General features: G+C 35.4%; 1 protein-coding gene across 21 annotated transcripts in view; it reads right to left on the bottom strand.

Annotated features, from left to right (window-relative positions):
• Window positions 1-23,257, bottom strand: part of RIMBP2 (RIMS binding protein 2) — a 158,857-nt gene that overhangs the window by 63,825 nt on the left and 71,775 nt on the right. The window contains exon 2 of one of the 21 annotated variants that reach the window (XM_072024464.1): window positions 12,663-12,707. The exons of 18 other annotated variants lie outside the window; for them this stretch is intronic. The gene's annotated coding sequence lies outside the window, so the exon portion shown is untranslated. Of the gene's footprint in view, window positions 1-12,652; window positions 12,809-19,206; window positions 19,263-23,257 lie in introns of those variants that run through there. 2 more of the 21 variants (XM_038187709.2, XM_038187711.2) reach the window with 2 other exon arrangements.

The raw sequence follows: 23,257 nt of genomic DNA, 5'->3' as shown, positions 1-23,257 counted from the left end.
ATTGATCTCAGTAATTCTTTTTCTTCCCTCCCCCCCCCCCCCTTACAAAGTAACAAAAATCAATGCCCTGACTTCAGTTCCTTATGAAAGTTGTAATTCCATAACCAGCCATGCTGGGCAATCTTGAAATCTGTCCAACAGTGTGCATTACACATTATCTTCTGAAAACATTGATGACATTTGCCAATAAATATATTAAGGTGGGCAAAATTGGACCCACTTCTGAGTAATTTGAAATAACTTCTGGTTCTGCACCATTACAATCCATATGTTCAGCAGGTTATCTCCAGAGCTACTCTAATTCTGCCGAGGTCTTAAGAAAAACTGTTCAAGTTACACTTTATCATAATTTCTTTTTTAAAATTCCCGACATGAAAAAAAAATCCTTTTCTTTTTTTTTTTTTGGTTCACCAACATAAGCCCTAAAAAGAAGAGGAATTTAAAGATTCTGATATTTAAGTATTTTTATAGTACTTAAATAATAATAAAAATTTGCTATTTTAAGCATATCTTTCCTGAACCAATTTCAGAACTCTCTCCTTACAAGATTGTTTTGAATAGATAGTGTTTCCAATGAACAAAACTGTTTATCTAAATTGATTCCTAAGCATCGTTAGCTTTAAGCACCAGAAATAATGAAGCTCACAGATTTCTGCCTAATGGCTCCTTGATTCTGATATCCAAGAACATGTGACCTTCAAATGATGTTTTGTGTTATATGGTACATACAATTTTTTCTACAATGTATTACCTTTAAGGCCAAATGTGATTGAAATCAGCCACTGGGTTCAAAACGTACAGGGCTGGATACACAGTATGATCGTGGGAATCATTTTACTATAGAAAATCAGATTAAAATGTCAGTTTTATAGAACACTTCACACAGAGAAGGCCATTCTGTGTTCTTCTCTGATTTTAATATAGCAATTCATTCTGCAGAAATGACTGCATTTCTGACCACACCTTTAATGCCAGTCTGACAGTCAAGTTTGGATATAAACAGTGAAAATAGTTCAGGCTAAGGAATGACACATTAGAGCACCATCGTTTTACAATATCAAAACACCTCATCATCAGTGGGAAGCTGTCCTCTTGACTGTTACTGCACTGAATCAAACTAAGATGACAAACTGCAGTCTCCTAGTTGCAGATATACCTATCATCTCACACATAAGGAGCTCTGCAATTATAATTTCTCAAGTTCTGTAAAATCTGTTGTTAGGACGCAATTAAAAATGGCAGTCAGACTCTGAGATGCTAGACAGTTCTGAAGGCCAAAATGAGAAGAATTTCTTAGCTCATGTTACATTTTCAACGGTGTGAATTAAATCAGTAAATTTTTTTCCAATAGGAACAAACTGCACCGAACAGTTCCTTAGATATGCAAGTAAATCATTGCATCCTATAAATTACTGAAAGTCATTTGTAAAGCATTTATGTTTATTCTGCATTTGTCTAGGCAAAAATGGGCTACAGTAGCTGCTCTGCAACCCTTGCAACTGCAGGCTTTTGTCAAGAGAGATTTGACATTGACTTTAATGGATCAATCTGCATTTGTTACAAATTGGTATTGCTCAGCTGATCTTAATGGAGAACAAGTGACAATGAGTTACCAGTTTTTAATAATGTTATTAAAGGAATTCAAGCAGAAGTGGAAGGGTGGAAGGGAGAGGAGAAAATGAGTAATTGATGGCAATCTAGGCCAGCATCCTTCACACCCTACTTAAATTCTGCAGAATAGAAAACAGTTTATGAGAAGTGGCAGAGCAACTGGACTGGCTGCTAGTCCTACCTGAAGAAAATTTTATCATCTTAGGATGAACAGAAGTAGGGCAGCAACCATCTCAGTTTCACTGGTCCTTAGTAGTAAGCCTATTTCTTTTTGCTTCGAGTTCTGTTCATCCCAGTGGCAGTCCTATTTTGCATTTGTCAGGATAAAGCATCACTTATGTTCCCCCTCCCAACCAAATCCATAAAGATCAAGAATCTCCTGGATGCAAAGGTCCACTTCAGCAGTACTTGTAACAAGGACAGAGTGTATTTATATACATCAGCAGTGTGCTTTGAATTGACATAAATACACGTAAGACTGACAATATTTGGATTACTTACTTTCAGAAAAAGCATTAAGAAACAACAAATAAACAACTCAAGGGTCTCTGTGCAATAACATGGTAAAAGCCACACTGAACTGAAGCCTTCTAAGTTTTAGCCAATTACTTCATCAGGCCACATCTTCCAGAGATGATCCAAGCCATAATTACTGCCAATTTTCAGAATTACTGCCAAATCAGAATTTCCCACAAGTTTAGTTTCTGTTGTTTGTTGACTTAAGTCATCTCCTAGCATCAATGGATCCTTACAATAGGGCTCTGACAGAAGAACCGTGGTAGAATCAGCTACGAGTGCTTAGTTACTGCATATTATTACCAGTCATGTCCCTCTGCAAAAGGTTATCAGAACAGGACACCTCTCTTATTTCTCTGTCACCTCACGTTGCAGTCTAATCCTTTAGTCAAACTGATCATAAAGAAAGGTTTCAGCAACAATGCCCATCCAATGAGTCTGTGGCTTGCTGTGAGGACAATAAACTCCAAAGGGACAGGTATCCAGCTGGGAACAGTAATACTTTCAAGCACTGCAGTTAGATCTACAGGAACGCATGTGCCAGATTCCTAACACATCACAGTTATCTTAGGTCTCAGTTCCCTAATAATAATGGGTTGAGTTGCTAAAGCTCTTGTCTAACTCTGCAAGGATGGCAAGTTTACTCAAACTTCTGTAAAAGGTTTCTGCGACTTCCAAAATGTGATTGGGATTTTAGCAGTAATATGTAAGGCTTCTGCTGGTTGGATTGTGGAAAATATTGTTAAAAATATAAAACAAGTTGCCTACCCAGAATTTCCCCTTATACTCATATTAAAAATAAAATGGAAAAATATATATATATGTATTGCTGCTTCTCAACATAGTTGGTAAAGCTGGAGAAAGGAGGCTATTTAGGTTTGTGCATGTTCACCTCGCAGGAGAAACACTGTATGAAGTAAGAAGGAAGCATACAGATTAAATAGTCGTCTAATTTCTGAAATTCTCCAGGGTACTCTCATAACATAGTCACAGGAAACTGCTACATCTGGTGAATATATTTGCTTGCTATACAAGAATGCACAACAGCTGAACATGTATTAGCCGTATCTAATGTCCTGTATGTGGAGAAACCTGATGTTTACACAACTCACTGCTTCTGTGACCAGCTCATACACAATAAATGATTTTTAACATTTTGGGGTTTACCTTGACTCTATTTATTACTTATCTTTATGTAAAAGCTTTTAAACAGTACACTTCTCATGCATTTAAGTGTCAAATACTTGAAATAACTGCATGTAACAAAAAACAACAAATAGGAATACTGAAATTCACTTGCACATAGAAAGGAAAGCAACAGATTAAAAAAATTGCTTTTCTCAGAGCACTCTTGGAGTAACAATCTACCTGATTTATAGTAAGAGGGTATAAATAAACAAAATATTCCCATGTTTGCTTATTATTTGTTATATTATAGAAGTCTCAGCTGCAAATCAGATCTATGCATTGCACAAATGCAGAAGAGATATAGAAATACAGAGATACAGAAATACAGCCTCAGTACTCTGAGTCTGTCTTTTAATTTAAGAAGGCAGAGAAGCAGTGGAAGAGTGATCAAGCCACTTGCCCAAGGTCATACTCCAAACCAGGTGGTTTAGTGACAGCTCCACTCCAAATCTGCCTTCCCACACACTACTCCAGTTGTTTGCCATGTCCTGAAAGCAACCTGTGATGGGATTAATGGGAGCTGCACATATTTATTGCCCAAGCAAGAACACAGGCTAGTTTCTGTGTAGCATACACGAACAGTACTTCAACAGTTTCATTCTCTCTCCAAATTTCCCATAGCCAGTTTCTCCAGTGTTGAATATTTCCAGATGCTAACTGTACTCAGAGAAACACACTTAAGTGTACTCAACACACATATCCTTTTCACACTAGAGAAGGAATTTCTTCTCTTGTGGCTGTGAATTACCACATGTTTTTTTGCAAATGACAGTTAAGAATTATAGCACATTCATCACAGTTTGTGATTTGCTGTCTAATCCACTGGTTTCAGTGGTTTGGTCCCTTAATGATATCGGCTTCAATATTTTCTGGACTTGTTGAATATAAACCTTCAAAAAAAAAAAAAAAAAGATAGCAGTTTATCCCAGACAACCCCGAGCTAAATTTCACCCAACAGACAATTCATATATTAAAAAAGAGAATTAAAGTCATGTACAGGAAATGGACATTTTACTGTTTTCTTCCAAGGATGTATATTGCGTATATGCCCATTTTACTGCAGCCAGAAGGGCACACAAAAGACTGTTTTTCACTTCAGAGGAAATCCAACACATTTGATTACTGTGCCGAGTTGTCTTCATAGGGATCTTATGGTTGGATCCTCAAAGAGCTTTGAAGCTTCAAATACGTTTTAAGGGAGACAGATGTCTTTTTAAAATACTATACTGAAATAAACAGAATCCTTTCCCATTCCCTCTCCTTTGTTGACAGCTAGCACTGAATGCATTATCAGGGCAACACCTCCCACTTCTATTCTTACAACTGCCAGCTTCCAACAGAACCTCCGAGTCAACAAAACGAAAAGGTCAGCAAATACATAGGGCAACCATCACAAATGACAGATTTACTGGCAATAGGCAGGATACGTGCTTTGTGCCTCCAGCATGTCAATGAATGCTAGGGCGCTAGGGCTTCTCCGCTATAGCCTTTCCCCCTCAGTTTAATAGCTCTACCAAAAGTCTAAAAGCAACACACAAAAAGGTACCCCTCTCCTATTGCTTGCACTAAGAGGATATCTTGTGGGATTTTTCAGCTTGTTTTGGAACTTGACAGATTCAGATTTTTCAACTCATGACCAGTACCAGAATGAAAAACAAACCTGTAGAAAAGCACTCGTGCACTCTTCCCTCATCCTTTCTATTTTTTTAATACATATTACTTTTGACTTCCTTTTACAAACCTAATGTCCTTTTTTCCTTTGCTGCTCTCTCCTTTGTTCTTAATTTATTCACTAGATGTAGCAACTGTGATGATTTAATTGTGCCTATGAAGCCACATTTTACTACAGTCCAATTAGGTCTACCATTTAACCTATGCAAATCAAACCATCACAGATGTTAGCAGAGGCAAGTAGAATAGAGATTAACAACTCATCAAGCCAGTTACTAGAAGACACAGTACAAAACATATGCCAAGACAAATGCTGACTGAATGTTAGCAGACTAATGTGTAAGTGAGAAGGAAGCGGGACTTCATACTTCCAAAAAACCTTCTCACCCATCTCCGTAGTCTTGACATTGGGTTCCAAACATTAGTTGAACCGTCTGTCACCCCTTCCTAATGACACTGCTACACAATACCCATTCAAACTAACAAAGGCTTGAAGCAGTCTAATTACTAGTCTGACAAAAGATAGCATGCATCCAGAAATTTTAGAGAAATAAATGAGGAAAATGAATGACAGACAGAAAAAAATATAGAAGTTGTATGTAGAATTATTGACTATCCTTAGGGAAAAAAAAATAAAATATATATATATATATTTTTTTTTTTTCACAGATTAGGATCAGCTGTGTACAGAACAAAACAAACCCCAAACTTTTTCTAACATATATTGGCAGAAGTTGCACAGAGTTAAGATTGCTTCTGCTTAAGCTTTTTCACCAAATTAAATATGAGAAACATAAATCATACCTACGTATAGTCACGTATCTGGTGATATGCCAGTCAAGCATATATTCATGTCAGGACCATATGTAGAGCAATTTGCAAAAAGAATCTGAAACCTTGTCTTTAGCATGTCAGACAAAATTCCAAACAGCAAGGATATCTCCTGCTGCATGTAAGGAATGCTTCTGGCACTTTCAGCTCAGGCATTTCAATTTAAGAAAACAACACTAAGGATGATCTTTTCAGAATCTTTGAAGTAAACTGAATCAGAAAATTGACAGCCCTTCCAAATGTATAAAAACAAAATCAGTCCTACAGTCTGCCATTTTTTAAGGGGTGCCCAGAGCACTACATGGATTTAAAGGCTCACACACCAGTACATTCTTCATTAAAAAAAAAAAAAAAAAAAAAAAAAAAAAAAAAAAGAGACAAATAACAAGACCACCATGAACATTCTAAAATAAAAGACATATTAGAAATAAATGTATTACCTTGTATATGAGTTGCATCTTTTTAAGTGCAGAAATGAAAGCAAAAATGTGTGTTCATAGTAGAGCAAAAGTAGAAATTCTCCTACGGATATAAGGACTAACTATAAAAATTCACGGTAGGAGGATGACTTCTGTAGATTTAATACAATCTGACACCACTGTCTGGGTAACAAGGTTCTACATTGCCTGGAGAAAGGCATCTGTTGCCCTGTGTGCTAGTTTGCTCATCCATCAATTATTTTTGTTTTTTAAAAAAAATGTTATATGCTATTCATTTATCCGAGGCTTTCTTTCTTTGAGACTTGCTTTTGCTAGTAACCTGGACTGACTGTATTAGAACACACTGATTATAATCCCATATGATGGTTCTCTATTTTAATGATACACACAGAGAATCACACTACTCCAAGAGAAAACTGAAAACCACTAGTCCACAGGTACCTAAAGAAAAAGGAAAAATTAATAAACTGATATTTTCTCACATATTTTTGCCTTGTAAATGACTCATTCCTAAGGTCAGGTTCAACACCACCAATTCATTTTTTTCTTCTTTTAGGGGCTACATTTTAAAGGCAAAGATGATTCATCCTGAATAGTGGAACTATTTTAAAACTTATACAAGCTAACAGCATGTACAAGCTGACAGCGCTAGGCTGAAAGAGGTACAGCCTTTACAGCAAAGTGACATTAAAACCTTTTTGATTTTCTCTTTGCAATTAACATGGAGATGATGCTAGAAAAATGCAGGCTATCCCACATAATTCTAACCACTATATAATATAGCACTAAGCAAAGTAGAACTGGAAGCAAGCAGAAAAAAATGGCTTTCACAAGAGACACTGCTGTTCTGTTACTGTTAATTCATGTTCTCACACACATTCCATTATATTTGGCATGCCAGTAAGATAAGAGTGGGATCAAAGAAGCACTAAAAGATGCAGAATGTCCCATCCCCATGACACAAAGGGTACGGTTCTATCCAGTACTGGCTTCCACCATTATCAACTTTGATAATTAGAAAGTTGCAATTCTAATAAGATACATTCCGTGAGTTACTGGAGAACTATTAAATGCAGTGAAAAATAATCATACTAAAGGCTTTTGTCTAAGGTGTCTTACTATTTCCTTGTGACTCTGACTTGTCATTCATAAGTGCATGTTCTCAAGTAGTGCAGGAAAGTAGCGTGACATTTTATGATGTTAGCATTTAAAGATTAAGGAACCCAATTTGTACAGAGAATGTTAACAGGCGTACATCATTTTATCTGCTAACACTCTTTGGACAAAGGAAGATGTATTTAGAATTGCTTCCATTTTAAATAAAATCCCTTTACAATTAGGTTTTCTTCATTTTAAAAATAGGAACATTTCCATGCAAATTATACTTTATTCTAATAAAAGAAAACAAATGCAGCTTTACCCTCTAATCAGTAGGCTGATTTTAGCATAATAAACACTCTATAAAAATAGCTCTTCTTAAAAAGCTCTACCAAATAAGGAACACAGGAACTATAACAATGTATTGTACTTGGAAATCACCACTGTCTTGGCACTACAGTGACCAGGACCAGGTGTTAAGAAGCACAAATAATTAATGCATTGTGATATTTTTCACTTCAGTAAGACTCTTAAGGTAAAAGGCTCTGCACTACCAACTCATTTCATTCACATTTCTTTTGGAGTATTATCTCTTCCTGTACTGGAACTGTTTCTCATAACTTGTTTGTACCATCTTTTTCATTTATTTATTTACTTTTTCCACCATCTCAGATCTGTCAGCCCCACTGGAACACTGCTTTACATTTTAAAGCAGTCACTGCTGTTTTTTACAGAGAGACAGGTTAACATCAGATCTCTCCGACGCTTTGGAAGATCCCCCTATTTTAGAACCCTACATATCCAACTTGATAGCTGCTCCTTAGACCACATCTATCATAAAATTGTTCACCACATTCTCCATCTAATTTTCTTCATCTGTGGCATATCCCATTAAAATGACAAAACCCTCTCATCTCTTAATAACAAAAATGGGTAAAGTGATAACTTTTGATATATGAAGTACAATGGGTTTATTATAGCATCCACACTCACTAATAAATAACACACAGCAGACATTATAACTGCAGCTGTTTATAACGAATTACCAAATATGTGAGTTCCTGTCAAGACATGAATTTTTTGAACTTTACACCTACTGTGGCTGAAGGATGTAAACATCAACACAGTAAAAAAGCAAACGATCCTCAGGATACCATTATTTAGTATTTGCTATTATGTTTGTATTTTATGATCCCTTGTTTCCTCCATGAGGTACACGGAATGTATCTCCTGAACTCTGTAGTCGAGAACAAAAGACCAAATGTCTTTGCATAGTTCCTGTTCACAACACAGAAAGAATGAAGTCTCTAGTAGCTGGCATTACTTTTTTTTCTTGTTAGCTTCTGCAGAAAGTATCATGTAACACTAGCTAAATGGACAAAGACAGCAACTGTGTAAGTTTTCAGTATAATCTTTACAAACCTTCCCAGCATTTGTAATGGAATGTTTCTATTGGATAGCCGCTTAATTCCTTAATGATAAAATCATATCTAATCTTGTTTTGGAAAAGAAGTATACAAATACATAGCTGATAACTGAAGAATCAGCTCAAGGCAATTTTAGGCCTATCAATTTCAAAGAAAAATAAGAAAAAACCCTATCAATAATGAGCAGTTTGTATACCTTCATACTGTAATACTTGCAGTCTAAGCTGTTCCAATAACTAAAATTATGCTTTCAACAGTGACAAAATATTTTCATAGGCATAAATTTTAATAGAAGCTTCCTACTGAAGTAATTCTACCACTGACAGTGCAACTGTTCCCACACTGGCCACACAGAGCAAATATACAATGTGCTCTGGCTTTTGGGCAGGCTACCACCCTGAAGACACCCCCCCAACTCAAGCTAACCAAACTACATTTTAGTATTTCTTTTAAAAAAAACAAGCACATTTGTGTTCCACCATGCTGTCAGATAACACCCTGCTGCTGGCAACATACACAGTCAAGAATACCATAAAAATACATTTCTGCAGCCTTTAGTAGAGAATTGATCTTAAACTTAGTATCACAGTAGTGTTTTCCTTCAGACAGTATTAGAAAGTTAATCAATTTGATTTGTGGGCTGAAGCAAAAATCAATATTTATTCTTTTCCTTTCAATTATTTTTATAGTCACTTCTCAATGCAATAAATGAATCAGTGTATCTGAGAGGCAGAGGGTCTAAATACTCATTTACTATGGCACATTTCTAGTTCCTTCAGGGGTAATTTATACGCAAGTGAAAGAAAGAAATAATCTTAAATTATTCATTTCCAGGGGAAATGAGTGAACAAGGTCCTTACTCTTGAATAAAGACACAAAGGAAATGCAGTGCAGACTAAAAATTAACCCCACTTGAATGCTGGTATCAAACTGGTACTGTCTGAAGGTGACATCCCTTACTAACCCCTTAAATGTATGTTCTTTTTGATTTTACCATCATATTGCATAACTTTGTGTTTCACGTCTCCAACCAGTAGTAAAATTTTATATTGCCTTGACTGAAGTGGCTGTCACAAAGACCAAACTTAATTTTGTCAGTCAAACCAAATGCAACTAAATATTTAAAAATAATTTAAAATGTATAGTATGTTTGTTTTTCTGTTTTCTGCACGTGCCCAAATTTCCACTCTAACTTTGTGATAACTCAAAAGAAATTGCTATTCACATTTTCCACTTATTGTGATTTCACTAGTGGAAGAACAAACAAGACACACCAGCTAGGAAAACATGAGCAAAGTTACTCTGATCATCACTGGAGCTCATTAGGGATAAGGATGCAACAAAAAGCATCTACATAATTATCTATTACAGCATTAAGGCTTCTATTTGCTGATCAGCAGAACATACAGAAGACTAGTGAACTGCAACATGCACTTGGAGATCTCTCAGCGAAATACGTTACATAGGAGCTTCTAAAGACCACATATATGTAGGTTAATATTCTGCTAACACAACAGTTGCAGACACTGCTGTATAGGAAAAGCTCATGGAGAGATCTTGTTAATTTTGATTAAATAGTCAGGCTCATTGTGCTATTTCTTATAATAGAATTTTCTTATTCTTATAGAAATAGAACAAGCCTTTTCTTGTTTTATTTCACTTATAATCAAAATACAATTAGCTAGATCAGCTTTCACAAATATTTCTCAAAAAGCTTTCCTTTTCATCACGCACAAAGAGGAGAGGAGAGCAAACAAGATCAGCCGTTGTCATGGTAACATCGTGCCCTGGCAGGTGAAAAATTGAGTCCTGTGGCACTGAAAAAGAAGGATGAAATGTACTGAACCTAAGTATAACACTAACTGCAGCTCAACAAGCACAGTGTTTTTTCATAGATTGGCATCTTTGTAAGCGACAAATTTAGAGAAGCAAACATTAAGAAAGAAGTGTGAACTCTGGTGTCATTAGTAATTCTTCAATTATCTCAGAGTCATTTTATTAGGCAGAAGCTTATATTGATATGTCGCACAGCTCCAAAAATCTATGCAAAGTTTAGCACAATTTAAAAAAATATAGGTGACTTGAAAGCAAAAAAATAATTTTTCTTTTCAATACAGATATGAGAAAAAATAAGTAATTATGCAGTAACCAAAATGAAGTGCAATGGGACACTGCTTTTCCTGCATGAATTTTTAAGAATAGCTGTACAAAATTGTATGCTGATCAGTCTGTGATCCAACTAAATCTTCCTTAAATCACATTAGCTACAAGTAAGTGCCATCCTCAAAACACTTCATCCCTCATTACAGAGGTCAGAACAACCCTTTGCCTTCCTTCCTTAGCAAGGACAAAGATGCAGGTAAGTCACAAAGCCTTCTGTTCATCTCCAAGGCTCTCAGGGTGTTGGAAAATGCCTTGTCTTATATCCCACTAATAAAAGTTGTTTTGAAATCATTTTCAACACAATTTGAAAACCAGAAGAAAATATAAATTTATGTGATTTCTTACGTAATGCAATAGGCATTAAATCTGAAAGGGCTATGTAGTTTGTTCTAAGCAATCAAGGAGGAGAAGTACAATAGCTAGCAAAACTAGAATTCACCGAAAGTGATATATATATTTTTTCAAATAACATGTCAATATGTTCTGAATTTTCTTAATGTTCATTCAACCTTGAACCTTAATGGACCAAGTTTCATATTAGGTGCTACCCAATTAGAAGCAAGTCCCTGCGTAAATAAATTATGCTTTGCCTTTCAAAGAATATGAGAGAATGGCTAAAAACAAGTATAACTAATATGTAGAATTTTGGAGAAAAGAAACCCTTGCTTATGGAAAAAGGAAAGTGGATCTATAGTTTTTAAACAGTGGCTGCTTGAAGACTCTTTACAGTGTTGAATTATAAAGACGATATTACAAAATTATAAAAATGATGAGAACAGTATCATCATAAGAAATAAGGCTTGTATATATTGGTAGACACAGTAAACATGATGGCTGTTTTTTCACAAAGATGCACTTGGTAATTAAGACCAAAAAACGTTCATTGATTTGGGATTCCTCCACTGGTTGTAGGCACCCCTGCAAAACGGAGAAGCCACCAGCAATGAACACTCCTGGAAATGTGTCGTAGATTATTTGAACAGCAATGTGAAAGCAGAGCCAGAGACAGATACTAACAGGAATCGTTTTGCATGATAGCACATGCAAATGTGTGAGTCTTTAAGCCTTTAAGAACCACAGCCATTTTGGGTTTTTAATGTATTTTGCTGTCATAAATCTGCTCTGCATTTCTATAGTCTATAAGGACAATTTTCCAGGCCTTTTTGACAAGAACAGAGAATAGACAAAAGTACTTTCTGTTAACATATCATAAAAAGCTACACAAAATCTACACAATATATTTAGCATTTTTATTTTCATTATCTGCTCTTTATTAAATCTAATTAATGCTGCCAGGGAGATTTGTACTTGCTATTCAGCTTTGCTTAGTATAAAATCAAGCAAAAACTAAATCAGAAAGGCCTCAACTCAGGCAAGGAACTAACTACTTAAAAGCTGTGGTATACCGAAGCAATTTATCCAAACTCTGTAGTACTTTCCTATTCGTTGAACTCGGCCACAAATCCAAATAAATTCCTGACTGCTTTCAACAGGATACAAAATCGTCAGCTAGAAATGTGCATTAGAGTTGCAATCAGACTTATCTCTTTGCTATTTCCAAGTCTTAGCAAACATGTTATTTGGCATCTCCAAATAATTTTAAATTTGCTTCAACATGACTAATTAGGTGTATATTACCCTCAGTCATTAGTCATTAATTATTTCATTACTTACAGTTACATGTGGTAGCAATGAAATGTATCTCACCCCCACTTACTCAGAAAGCAGTCCTGTGTATACGCAATTGCATCCATCTTCCCTCCTTAATGACACAAGCAAAGAGAAAGAGTCAGAGTCTCTTTCTGCTCATTCATGCTGTACCATGTCATACTGTAAATTTAAAATTAATCTCCCTTACTAGCTGAGGCTGACCTTTTAGCCACTGCCTGTAAAGAGAACATCACTCCCCTGGGGGCTGTTCAAGGGGAGGGCTTTAGTGTGCCTGACACCTCTCAGCCACCAGATGAGATGAGGCAAAAGCACACTGAAATGGGTAATTTGGTAAGGTATGATTAATTTTATTTACACAAGGCAGGCTGGCAAGCCATGCTCAGCCTCATGCTTCCCTAAGTACCTGAGGCAGAGATGCCTTTTGTGATCTGTAATGTCAGTAAACATTTACATTTTGGTTTGCTCTTTAAAAGTCAATAATTAACTGCCTGAGGCTGAACAGAGATTCTGTAAGCTTCCACTCTGCATCCAGCTTTCCATTACTAATCCCTAAACTAGACCAGGACATGCTGGGATTTATGGCATTTAAATTCACTTAAATAATCAAAGTTTATTTAAACATATCTGTTTTCAGGATAAAATCTGGACATATTAGCAAAGCACAGAATTTACATTTTTGCTGCTCATTCATTTATTAAATGAGATGTGTAAAATACAGAGTTTGCATGAGGCTTTTGCCTTCTGTCACTCAAAACAATCCAAGAACTAAGAAATTTAATTTCTCTTTGTCCATAAAACCTTTTCAATACAAGCATGCATTACTCATATCCCGAATATAACTTTTAACATCTCATTCTTACTCTCATTTCATATAATACTATTTTATGTATTCTGTAAAAACATGTATGACCTTTGTTGTGATCTGTAAATTTGCTGATATTTAAACAAAGTCTTATATTTACAGTATAAATAACCTGAAAACAGCTCATAAGTCTGAAGACCATAAAGGCAACCAACCAGGGAGAATCTAATCAGAGAACAGAAATTCATTGTCTGTATAAAATACCGGCTGATTACCAAATAATCTTAAGGAGAAAAATCAAGGGGGAGGAAAAACGATTCAAAATATTTTTGATTTGTGAATTAACTGAAAATAAATCTTGACTCAAGTGACATGAATAGGGGAAATACAAAACCCCCCACCATGGTGAAAATAACCCTACTCAAGGAAGTCTTGGAACATGGTGGGACAACGTAAAAGATTACTACCACTACTGCTGCCACGGGAATATAGTATTCCACTTTAATAAATTAAACTTTGACAATTTCTCATGCTGAATTAAAGATCAAAAGAAAATAATTCCAATGCTAATAATGTTTAGCTTTAGGGGTTGTCATATCTAATTGTCATAAAAATCAATTGTGGCAGCCACAAGTTTAAAGCCTCATGGAAGTTCCCAGGAAAGGCTTTGAGGACACACACACACACACACACACAAAATAAATAAAATAAAATATTGATAAATTCACAAAGAACGTCTTATTATCAGTGTTTCAAATTGCTACACACCAAAATGATGTTAAAAAAAAAATTAAAAATTTCTATACTTATAAATAACTTTTAATCTCCCCAGTAACATTGCTGAAAGACACTACCAGCTAGTATATGCTAAAAAATATAGTTCAACTGCTAGCTTCTGGGGTGCTTTTAAAGGCAGCATTTCTATGTCTCTTCATCTGAACATACCTTCATTCAGGTATCATTCAACTTTGGTCTACAAACCTCATGATCATAAAGTTTTTTCAAGAGACTTTAACAAACTGACCAGCTGATCAAAGCTTAACTTTTAATGTAGCATTTTAAATAACTGATGTGTATCTTTGATTTTGTTTGAGCCCCTGATGAGCTTTTAAAGTAATTTAAAGGCTGTACAGCTTGGACCAAAAGACCAGTATCCAAGGTTACTCAGAGTTTTAAGCAAGTACAAGGCCACTTTGAAGGAAACAAATAAATAAGAAATAAAAAAATTGCAAGCAATACCAGAAATAGTAAGACCAACTCATTGTACTGTCTATTTCACCAATTTTCTTCTTTCTTTCATTCACAGACATATAAAGGGACAAGGCCATATTTATTAAACACCTATAGCAATACACACACCATCCCAAAGTCTGAAGCAAAATGAATTCAGTTTAAGCTCTGGGAAGATGTAGATTAGTTCAATTTCATTTCACCTGAACTTATTTTCACTTCACAGTTTCTGAATCTTGCACATGGTGCACTTACGGAAAACACTTAACAGAAATAATTTATCTTTATTCATTAAAGATAAAAGTTATTTCTGCTCCACGTTTCTTAAAACTATCAAAACTATGTTTCCCCATGAATCATCAATTGAAAAATAACAGAAGTAAAAAAGATAGAGAAAATAAGATACTTGATTAAAATAAGCCTCACATTTCATCTTTGCATAGCAACCTCCTAAGCCACATAGAGGATAAGAGCATAATTTTTGAGCTCATCAATTAAAAATGAACCTACAACTGAAATCTATTCATAAAATATGAAATGGATCTCTCACAAGGTAATTATAGTTCTCTATGCAAAACAAATCCTTAGAAACCATTTAAAAATACAAAAAAAAAACAAAATCAGCATTTTAGACACTTGAGACCAGATACTGTCACCATATTTCTACCTATTATGAATAGCATTAACGTATTTTTATTAATATTTAATTTTTATTAATATTTAATTATTTTTCAATTATTGCTCCTTTTTCCTGATGTATTTATTTGTAACAAGGATTGCTGAGAGATCTTTAGTCCTTAAGCAAACTAATTAGCTCTGATAAAGCCAAAAGAAATTAGTTTTGGTTAAATACAAACAGCTAACAAATTTGTGATGCTTCTGAATTTCAGTGGGCTGAATTTCAGAACAGAAGGTTAATCAAAAAGGAGATTCAATTTATTTCCCATTATGAATAAAGATTTTTAAATGAGGGAGCATTTCTAGGGACATGAAGGTCACCAAAAAGGTGGTAAGAATGTATGTGTTCATAAAGATAGCTGACTATCAGGATTTCTTTCAGAATAAACCTCAGGAAAAATAAAAGACCACAAGAGAACAGAAATAAACTAGTCAAGTACCCTCCCTCTTTTTAAAATACCCTGAGCTGCACAAATTCATGTTCTACATGCATTTGAATGTAGTGTAGAGACATCAGGTGCAAATGCAAATGATGCTAAGCTTTTCTTCTTCTTGAGACCTAGATGAAATCTCATACTGACACTATGTTTAAATTACGTTGATCTTCACTGAATTCTCTCATATGGCTATCAATAAAGTGAATAATGAATCTAAAAAATTAAAGATAGACTGATAGACTCAGCTGAACATGCATGAAGTTTTCTAAAACAAATTTTACATCAGTAATTCTTTTTACCACCTATTGAAGAGTGACACCCGCTTGCAAAAAAGTGATTACCAGAGATAACTGAGGAACCAGAGATCGGATATCTTGACTGATCCCCCTGCTCCAGCGACAATCAAAATGTCTGTCATTGTAATAGGCATTATAGCACATAAAACATTGATATCCTAAATTCCCTAACGCAAAACATACAGGTCTGGAACTGCTGTTTACAGTATTTCCATTGCCTGTAGTAGTACACAAACTTCTATTTTCCCAAGAATGTACAACTATGAGAACCATTTCTTAGCACCTCATTGCAAATAATATCTATGTTTGTGAAGAGGCTGCCTTTTACTGAAGTATCATTTCAGTTTTAACGTGCATTTTAACATGGAAGAACTGTGATTGTGGAAAATCTCATTTCAGTATGTGAAAATCATGGGCTTATTCTTAGGATCTGTTGAAAGAAAACCAGTGGTTAAACATGCTGCTTTTGATTAAATGGTTTACGTTTCATCATACATATTCAACTTTGATTTAACAAACACTCCAGCCCTTCATAGGTAAACTACTGATTTCAACTCAAGCCTCTTGAACAGAGGCTCTCTTGAACAGGGATTATTTATCTCCCTGCATGCATGGATCCTAATGTTTGTTTTATTTTAATCTCATAAAACACAAGCAAAAAGGAACGGAGAGTTTCTTTTGTACAGGTTATATGCATGTAAGGAAATTAACTGTCATTTTCGGTTGCTAAAAAGAAAAGTTCTTCCATAATGTTTATATGACATTTTAATCTACATACAAAAGAACCCATGACAGACGCCAATTCCAAAATACAAAGCCAGAGTCTGCGCTGTTTTACTCTTCTGTATAGTACTCACTTATTTCAGGTTATTTCATACTTCAGTCCAGAGCACCGTTTGTTCTATTACAGCGCAGTTTATAGCTTGGTAACAGGAAGTACAATTTACAATCTGAATAGGCTACTTTGTATATTCTACCAGTCCCTGCCACCAAAATGAAAACTACAAAGAGGGGAGTATGTATGCTTGCCTAAGCGTGCTAAATTACATCCACATTCACACACGTACTCCAGTCAGAAAAACACAAAAAACAACTAAAACAAAAATCAGCAACCTGACAATTCCAGAGTTTCTATAGATTGAATATAGCTGCTGGGACAATCAAAAAGAAAATTCTAGGTATGAAAAATTGTTAAATGTTATCTTTTGACTAACAAAACATAGCTCAGACATCTGACAAGATCTGAACCCCAATTCTGCTGTTCTTTAAAAGTCTGTGCTAGTCTGACAGTAAGGTTACCTTTCAGCTTATTATAAGAGAATTGGCTTGACTGTCCAAAGTTTTTTTCCTTTTTTATTGCCAGATAGGTGCCAAGATTGTCTCATAGAAATAAGGGATAAATCTGCTTTTAGGAATGCAAACTCAATTTTCATAATAAATTATGATTTTGCTACATGCAAAGATTAGCAACATTTAGTTGAGTGTAAAAATCTTGTGTCAGCGTTTTATGAGTCAGTTGTACAATTTATTTTTGCAGAAGTTAGAAATAGATGTGTATTCTCTTGACTTTTCCTAAAGTAATAATAATAACAACAATAGTAATAATGGAAAACAAGGCAAACATGACCAGGCATAGCAGACCTCTCAAACTACTACCAACATGAACATAATATGATCATTTTGTCAGTTTGAAGATCTACCCTTGCATATGGTGACAGGACAGCCAGAGTCATATTTTTAACATTTGATGACACTCAGCAACATAAAATTATGGTTTCTCAAAAGGACTGTACATATCCTGTAGCAAAGTAACACTGGAAAGAGGCTCTTTTCATGCCAGAGCTGGCAAACAGCACGTGGCAAACGAAGGAAAAGAAGTCATCTATCTACCATCTTGTAAGCAAGTTATTTTCTTGGAATTTTTCATGGAATTTGCAATTAAGGTAATTTTGTGAAAAACCTAATAATTATGTTGTAAAATACATCATAGCCAAAATTCAAATGCCTGTCTCTACCTGTAAGGAGAAACGTACACTTTCTCCCTTGAGACTCCATTAAATCTTCTAGAGTGTGCAGGACATGAATACTGGGCTGGACCTAGCATTTAGTTTATCGTTTACCTCAACACCAATGAGGTAAGTGTTTTGACTTTCTTTGAAATTTTCATATTACTTCATTAGTGCACCTTTCCCTCCATTAGTGGTTTACTGTTCTACTTTGCAAGGTCCCACCAAATTAGTACTGAATTTCCACAGGAAATCCTGTTACAGGCTTTCTTCTGCATGCCTGATTTAGTCATAGTTTATTTTCCTCCAATTTATGATACATTTAATGCTTGAAATTATTTTTAGATTGATTTCTGATAATGATGCTTATTATAGTTCAGATGATTATTTTCCCTGTCTATCTTTGGCTAATTCTCAAAAGATTTCTTTCTGGAACAACTTGTGAAGGCCAAAATTGATATTTACACAAAAGACAATTTCTTTTCCCTTCTACTTCCGTTTATAGCACTACCACCCAGTGTGTGGCAGAAGGAACAAATGTCCCCATATTTCCTTCTTTCACAAATAAAACTAGCAAAAGCTGGAGAACAGACAGAATTAGAAATAAATTTGTATCACTTAGGAGCCATCATTCATTTGAGGTAGCTATAACTTAAATTCGCCTCGCTGGCAATAAGAAATCTACTTATGGCCATGCCTACATGTAAAGACATTCCCTTACAGTTTTAAAGTGCTTTGAAATTCTTGTAAGAATAAAAAATTATTATTTATTGGCAACATGTCATGAATATAACTTGGTGTTTTCTTTGAAATTTCTGCATATGAAATTATTACTTTTTAAACCCCTATGCTTCAAATCATTTGAAGTACGATAGGAGATTATCTGCTTAATCCATTCCTTTCTCTCAGGCATTTTAGATTTCACGCAGCTATGCAAAGTTTAGTCCTACTTAAAAGACTTGTGAAGCTCTTCACAAAACAGAAAATGAGTCAGGAGGAAAACATATACAGCCTTAGGATTTTTTATAAAAAAAAAAAAAAAAAAAAAAAAAAAAAAGGCATAGTAAAATTGAGCTAGATGTCAGAAATTCTGAGTTACAGCTCTTATTGATACTGTAACTCACCAAAGAATCCATGTTACCTTTCTCCTTTTATTTTCTGCTGAAAAGGCAGGAAGTTGAGGGAAGCTTGTTAATTCCATTTGTTCAGACTTACAATTCTGTTTCAGTCCTTGTCAAAATGGAAACTGCCACTTGATTAGGAGCTCAACCAAACGCCAACTACGGCAGCCTTCAAACACTCAGATGATGCTTTATTTACCCAGAGGAAATGAAACTCATTGCCAGCATGTTTTGGATTTTTTTTCTTGATTCAGAGGATCAGAATCTGGGCCTTTACTGTATTCAGCATAATTCAGCTTGATTCAGTCTTGGTGCTGCCAAGACTGTATCACCTTATATGGGTTTTAACTACATAATTAACCAAAATGACTTAACATCACTTTATTCTTTCTTTGAGAATGCCTTGGATTTAAGTTACTGCTGCCTCTTTAACACAGTCTGCTAACCACTGCTAGCTGAACCCCATGTAAGAAGAGAGAGTGTTTTTCCTGGAGGGTCCCAAGAACCCAAAGTGAAGTGATACACTCCTGCCAAATAAAGATAACAATCTGAACGCTATGGCAATCTACAGCTCTGCCATAGCAAACTCCTAGCCTGTCCCCTGGTTGGAAAACAGGTTGGAAAACAAACCAAATTCTGAACATTTTTCCTGTGCCAGATTGTCAAATAGCATCATTTCTTCTTATGTGCAAAATGTGTGTTGAAAGTTGTTCAAATGCCAGAATGTGTCTAACCCTGCTGTAATGCGGCAGAGAACAATTTCTAAATTTAGGAAGTAATTGCTTTGCTGTCCAGTGAAACATACACTATAAAAAAAAAAAAATCTCCACTAGGCAAGCCATCATTTTAAACATCAGCTCAGACTTTAGTGAACACAAGCATTAAACCTGTGAAAAATATCAAGTGTACAAGGCCACTGTTGCTGTTTACTGTTTGCATCAGTGCTTGCTCTGTGTCACAACACAATCAAAATAACAATATGTAGTGCTTCAATGTCATCCAATACAGAGTTACAAAGTGCTTTGCAAATAAACTGTACAGGTTCCTTGGGAATTACTCCTTTTCATGGAGGATCCTGACTTCAGTTGCGGTTCTATTACAATTCCAAACAAAAACTTGACATTTCCAGCTTCTTTGTGCAAATGAAGGGAAAGAAAGGTTCTTGTTTTAAATACAATCTACCTGACATCGCTGCCCTAGAGCAGTTCTTTCCAAATACGATTGCTTGTAGCACTAAGTCTCTCATTTCAAGACTCTCAGGGAACTGGCTGCTGGAAAAAAAAGCCTGGAAGTTTAGGCTGCACAACCAACAAGCTGTCAGCAGAACAATTTGCTACTTACCTATTTAAACAACTCCTTCAGTAGCCCTACCATGTGGATTTACAATATGCTGTCCCTAAGCCCTAACAGCCTAGTTAGTATCATTCCTGGTTTTAGGCAAGTTTCAGCACTGATTTATATGCATTTATAACATAAAGGTTTTAGCTTCACACATTCAATATTCTATACAGAACGTAAGATTCATTGATGGATACATTCCACATTTAAACCATGATTTTAAAATTCATAGGACTGGGAACCCATCCAGATGGAAAATAATAATAATAACAATAATAATAATAATAAAACACAAAACACAACCCCCCCAAAAAAACTATAGATTAAATAACCAAATTCCCAATACATTTTCACTGCTATTCAGAATGAATTGAGGTGAAAACTGAATGCAACTGCATAGATCAGTCCGTGAACTGAAATTACAGACAAAAGTTAAGGGCGAAAAAAGGGTCTCACAGAAACTAGTGATAAGCAGAAGTTTCTGTGGAAAGTGAATCAAATTCCTAAGCCCCAAAGCACTTTGTTACCTTTGAGTACTTCCTAGCTGAGTAAAGAGCAGGAAATTCAGAAGCATGCTGGCTCCTATCTCCTACAATAACTCCCCTGAGCAGATTCAATCACCTTATCACCCTAGGGAGAAAGGTGTCATACAAGAGAAAGCTTTTCAGTGGCAAGAAGGTAAATGCTTTGTACTTCTTTTGAGGTGTTGATGCATTCTCATGCAAACATAGGAAAACCGTTAACAAATGCATGGAAGAAAACCTGCAAGTTACAGCTGAGTCCTGCAGAACAGAAATTGTCCGCTGCTGTTCACACGGATGGTATCTGCTACGGCAGTGAAACATCACTGGGGATTAGAATAGAAGTATTTGCACTTTTAGTGAGAACTCTTGCTATGTTGGATTGGAGGTTTAAACGCAGCAGTATGTCACTTGTAGGCCTTGTCAATATATACATACAACCTGATCTTGTAAACCTAGAAAGCACACTCCCACACATAATCATCAAGGATATGACAAGCATCTATCAAATCTTCTTTGGTCTTTCCTGTTTATCATGAAAGTGCATTTATTTGAATAATATTACCACAAAATTATGACAAACCACAGGCAAAAATTTCAAGCCTTTGTATAATTTTACATCTCTTTTGTTCTATTTTGAATTGAATCAACTTTTGTTCATGCACAATGTAAACGTATTACCAAGATTACCCACAAGACAGAGCAGAACAAAACCTGCTATACACAGCAGTTTTGTGTTAGGGAGTTTGGCAGACATCACAAATAAATACAAGAAAATACATTTAACAAAAGGACATGTGATTACATTTCTGCTTAATCTTCATGTTCAGTATTTTGTCCTTCATTAGCGCTTCCAAAAGTCCAAAAGAAAGATACAATTGATTTAATCTCAATTGTCAAACTATCCACTTTCTCCATGTATTTTGCTAGAAATTATTAAGCATACTGCAAACTTCAAGCCATTAACGCAAAACTTGAACTCTTTTCCCCAGAATCTTACCCTTTTTCTCAATTAAAAAAAAAAAAAAAAAAGTACACATACAACTAAAAAAATCTCTTTGCTTCAGTCCTCACTGTTTTAAAAATGTATTAATACAGTTACCTGACTGTCGCCTAGAGGACCAGTATGTACAAATAACTTAAAGCCACATAATCACATTGTGCCTGCCATAGCTATGCAGAACTATTGGTCTGTCAAATTGCTGTTCAGTGTTGGGATACATAAGGGGTTGAAAGGTGAAACTACACAGGAATTCACTATTGAAAGAGAAATAAATCTTTAAAATATTTTCTACTTTAGAAAATCCGAAGATGAGGATGGTGATGGGTTTTAGAAGAGAAAAGCAAAAGAGAGACATTTTAAATAATGCAGCAGTGTATGGTGCCAAGTTCAAAATTAAGTAAGCCAAAAAACCTCTTACATTTCCAACAACATGAGCAAAGTAACAAAGTGCTATTACACTGTTGTAACAGAAATGACCATTGCTAAAGCTGTGAAGGAAGGGTAGGTTGGTGTGACCTAAAATTCACTACTCTTTAATCATTGACCCTTAGAAAGAGCAGATAGCATAACAGTAATAGAGGGATTTTCCTATTCTTTTATAAAAACCTTTCTTGCACATCCTCAGTGTGTCTGCAGTACACAATGACAGGCAGATAGGTAGGCACAGAACGGCTTCTCTTTTCAACTGGGTGAGCTAACATAACAGGGCTTCTAAAAATAATTTGTTTTGTTCAGCAATAGCTTTCATCATTGTTCTTCTTTTCACTACTCTTGCAGTCTATGAGGAAGGCTAATCTTTCTTCACAGATCTCTGCATGCATTCTAACAGCTCAACACAGGCTCTGGTTTTTCAATCTGCTTAGGAACCAGAAAAAGTTTAAAAAGAAGAATCATGGGGGAAGAAAATTGGAAAGAAAAATATTGAAGCTTTTGTTCACTAGCAGAAATAACCATCTCACTTTTATTCATTAATGTTCTGTTTGCAACTGGGAAAAAGAAGAAAAAAAAAAAGTATTCTGTTTCTTCTAAGACAACAGTTAAAGTACAATCTGGTTATACACAGCAGTCATTCCTATCACGTCTGTATCTTTCACTCCATTAATGGGCTGCGGACAGAGGCAAGCAACTCTTTGCTACAGGGTGAAGCACAATTCTCTTGCAGAAATTTACTCATTTGTTTTTGATCATGTGGAACCCCACCACCAGTGA

This window comes from Anas platyrhynchos, chromosome 16, assembly GCF_047663525.1.
Source record: "Anas platyrhynchos isolate ZD024472 breed Pekin duck chromosome 16, IASCAAS_PekinDuck_T2T, whole genome shotgun sequence".
In the NCBI taxonomy this organism is placed as follows: domain Eukaryota; kingdom Metazoa; phylum Chordata; class Aves; order Anseriformes; family Anatidae; genus Anas; species Anas platyrhynchos.
Note: the sequence above shows the minus strand (reverse complement) of the source record. Positions and strands in the feature narration are given on the sequence as shown.